This window comes from Arachis ipaensis, chromosome B03, assembly GCF_000816755.2.
Source record: "Arachis ipaensis cultivar K30076 chromosome B03, Araip1.1, whole genome shotgun sequence".
NCBI classification, from domain to species: domain Eukaryota; kingdom Viridiplantae; phylum Streptophyta; class Magnoliopsida; order Fabales; family Fabaceae; genus Arachis; species Arachis ipaensis.
In genome coordinates, this window is record NC_029787.2 from 131672030 (window position 1) to 131676454 (window position 4425).

A 4425-nucleotide genomic window follows, 5' to 3' on the forward strand; every position below is an offset into this window, starting at 1 on the left:
AAATAGAAAAATTAGTTAAATAGTATATTAATTAAAAAATAGTATTATAAATCTGTTGATTATACTCATTGAGTTTAAAAAGATAAATTGATTATATGATAAAAAAAATATTAAATGATTGTGTTTCTTAAAGTTATCACCTGATGGTACCATTTTTTCTAAAATATCGTTTATATATAGATTTATATAATATTTTGTTATTTTTAAACAAAATAGTGAATTAATAGACATAATACAAGTCACTGGTTTGATTAAACCAAGCATTGGCAGCCACCGTCCAAGGCCAAGGCAGGAAACGAAGGGGAGTGAATATCTCGATTTTTTTTCTGTCAATAAATATTATTGTCAAGTATTTTTTTTGTCTTATTTGAAAAAAATGATAAAATATTGTATTTGTACCAGCAATTTTTTTTTTTTAAAAAGGGATAAATTATCTTCTAAAAACCTATACCCAGTCAAATTGTTGAAGAATTACATTGCAATACACCGTCAAAAAATCTGCAATACACTTTCTATTGTTATGATCCGACTGCATACCGCTTCAATTTAACTATTAATATGGCCGGGCCGGACCCCAGAAATAAGTAACAGAATTATAGAAGAATCAAAGAAAATATAACAATAGCAATAATTTAAGGGGAATGCTAGGGGGACAATAACTTTGTTGAACAAAATGAACAATCACCAATCAAATAAAAACACACTATACCTCCAAATTAATCCTCTAAATTTTAATATTAAAATAACCATCCGTACACTAGTAAAATGAACATCCGATATATCTATTATTTACATTATTTAATATTTTCATTGTTTACCTATACTTTTCCATAATTTAATAAATAATGTTGACTATTCATCTATCTTTTTTAATTCATGTCCAACTACTCATTCTACATACACGTTACTGTAAATATCTTCACAATTCGCCCTTCCAACTTCAAACACGCAGGCGCACGGGAGTGGATCCTCTCGTACTTAATCTTCATACTGTATTTTTCGTGCAAATGACACTGAAATTCTTGTACAAATTACTCACCACCGTTTCTTTTACAGTTATTATATATTGTCATTGAGTTTCTTATAAAAAAAAAAAAGAAGTGTATTCCATGCATTTCTCTGCAGTTCCGTCGAAATGCAGTAGCATTTCTCATGCAATGCTCATCAGCATGAAGAAACAGTAATCTCTTTCAACAAAAAAATAAAAAATAAAAGTAATGACCGTACACGCCTCTCTTAGCTACCATGAGTTTCCTTAATTATTTTAGTTTTCTCAAGAAAGCTAAGGAAAATTCCCAACAACGCACTTGAACTATACAATTAATATAAGAATACAACAATATCAAAATATAATGTTTTTACAAGTTAAATTTCATGCAAAGTTTACAAATGTTGACACGCTCATATATATCATACATGTAAATGTACCCTAATGTACACATGCATGCATCAAAAACGTCTATAAATACGAAATGGCAGATCAAATACACAAAAACAAATACAGTTTTAATTAGTCCATTGATCACAACATTTTACTAATTACATTACATTACATTTCTCACAATGAATCGACAAACTAAACCCGAAAATGTGGACCAGGTCATATCCCTGCGCGATCCACCCCGGCAGTCCCGCAGCAGCAACCAGCAGTCTCGCAGCGGCGGCGGCAGCAGCAGCAGCAACAACAGAGCAGCGAAAACTGAAGACTTGGCCTATACGACTAAGATGACCACAAAACCCACATGATCACTAGGAAACAAAACAGGTACTTAAAGTATATATATTATGGGAAGTTCTATGGTGATATTGGTTTTGGTGGCTAAGAGTGGTATAAATTTGACCAACAAATAAAATATTGACACATGATAAAAAAATAAATCTAAAATTATTTTGGTGTTATTTTTTTAAAATTATTTTTTATAATTATGAAAATAATTATAAAAAATTATTTTGATAAAAATAATCATAAAAAATTACAAAAGAGAGAATCATTTTTATTTTAGATTTAATTTTTTTACCATATGTCAATATTTTACTTGTTATTCAAATTTATACCATTTTTAACCACCAAAATTAATGCCATTATAGAACTTCCCATATATTATTATCTCATTGTTATTAAGCATGATGTGAAGAAGATGATAACTAAATATTATTCATCCTTTCAATATTTTTGTTGAAGGTACATGCACATGTGGAAGTGGGAATAAGCTTGCAGCAGCAGCAGCAGCAGAGATTGTTATTGTTGATCAAAGATTATTCATTATTTGGTTAATTAATTGTAATTCGTTAATTATTATTGTTCGTTTCGTTCTTATTGGTCTATCTGTTTAATTTGTAGCTTTTGACCATTATTATATAGAAAGTGATTTACGAAAATATTTGTTAACAAAAAAAATTAATCATAACTCAGTTTTATTTAATATTTATTAATTATTGTGACAATTAATAAATATTAAATAACATAAATTTTAGCCCTTTTTTACTTAGCATTATCGTTATATTTATAGGAAGGTTTTGAAGGTTTAATTAGGTGGTCATCACTAACTCATTTTCTTTGGATAAGCTTTCAATTACTCCTTATATCATATCACTCCACCTATTTTAGAGCAAATATTCAATCCAGTCCCTATTCATTTTTAAGAAGGATAACGCGATTCTTGTTAAAAAAAAATACGTTCCGACTCCTGTTTCTATATTTCATAAGACATGGCAGCCCTTCTATGCCTTTCGGCGTTAAAAACAAATGAAATAAGTATATGTGTCACTTAAGTGTGATGAATTGGCTGTCAGGTGTCTATTAAGTGTCAACCTGTCAATTTAAAAATAGACAGGAGTCGATCTCTCCCTGCCTCCCAAACAAAAACGCTATCATTTTAAGTGGGTATAGTTAATTGAATACTCTTTTGAGTAACTATATTAGTAAGGGCTGTAATGATGATTCCCTTATTCTATTATTATGGTATCATGTGTTAAATTTCAACTTTCAGCCGATGGCTTCTTACTTTATTCAACAAATTTATAATGCCTTATTTTATTACAAAATTATGTATACTACTGCATTCTTTAAAATTGAATAAACAAACATATAAAAAAAAGTAGTTTAATTATATTTATATTCATGCATTAAAAGTGATCAATAGCAACAAATGTCATAGTCTAAACAACTTAACAACCATGATCACCATGTTTCACAATACTCCACAAGCAACATTTGATCTCTCTAAACTACACCACTAAACAAGTTTTCAACTACAATTCCAACAACAAATGCTAACATAACACATCCAACACTAGTGCATCTAATTTGACTAAAATTCAATCTAATTTTCTTCAAATGAATTTTTAAGCCAACTAATCTTTCCTCTAACTTCCTAACTTTGTTATCATCTGCAAAAGAATGACCTTCTTTATGATTCTGATTCAGCTTCAAACCTCCGAATAAAAGAGTCTTCATTTGCAACATCCTCATTGAATGATGCAACATAATCATCAAGCCAACAAAAGTATTTGCAATGAAGTGTTGGAGTCTATAAAATAATATTTTTTATTATAAATCTAATAGAAAATAAAGTGAACATAATTTTAATTCTTGATAAACCTACCTTGAAATATGAGCATCAATGAAAAACAAAGTGAACAAAATTTTAATTGTTAATAAACCTACCTTAAAGTATGAGCATCGAAAGAATAGTCTATTTGGGTTTATATCGGTTTCGAACATGAACAAAATTGCATAAATTTTACAATTACATTCTGGGACAACCCTCTTTTTCTTCCACCTTGATTCCACACTCCCAGTAACTTTCAAACTCCAACCTGATTCGTTTTCAACTCTCCCACTTCACCGATTTGATGTCGACCCACGTTCTTTACTATCAACCATGCCGTCCTAGGGTTTATAGTCGAACACATTGATGCATTTTCAAAGTATATAGTGAAGGAGCGCAGCATTTGAACCTCTCATCCCACTTAAAATAATAGCGTTTTTGTTTGGGAGGTAGAGGCAGATCGACCTCTGTCCATTTTTAAATTGACAACTTGACATTTAATAGACACCTGACAGCCAACTTATTACCTTTAAGTGATACGTATATTTATTCTGTTTGGTTTTAATGTCGAAAGGCACAGAAGGACCGTCATGGCTCATGAAATATAAAGATAGAGATCAAAAAGTACTTTTTTTCTAGACAAAAATCGCTTTATCCTTCTAAAAAATAGACAAGAACCGGATTAAATATTTATTCCCCATTTTATCTAATTTCCCACATGCTCAACTCTATATTATCAGTTTATCACTCTTATCAACCATTTAAGAAAAATTATTTTTATTACTTCGCCAAGTTTTATTCAACCTCAATAAAGTTTTATTTGTATGTGCACCTTGATTATGTGTACTAATTATTCACGTGTTTTTTATTATTA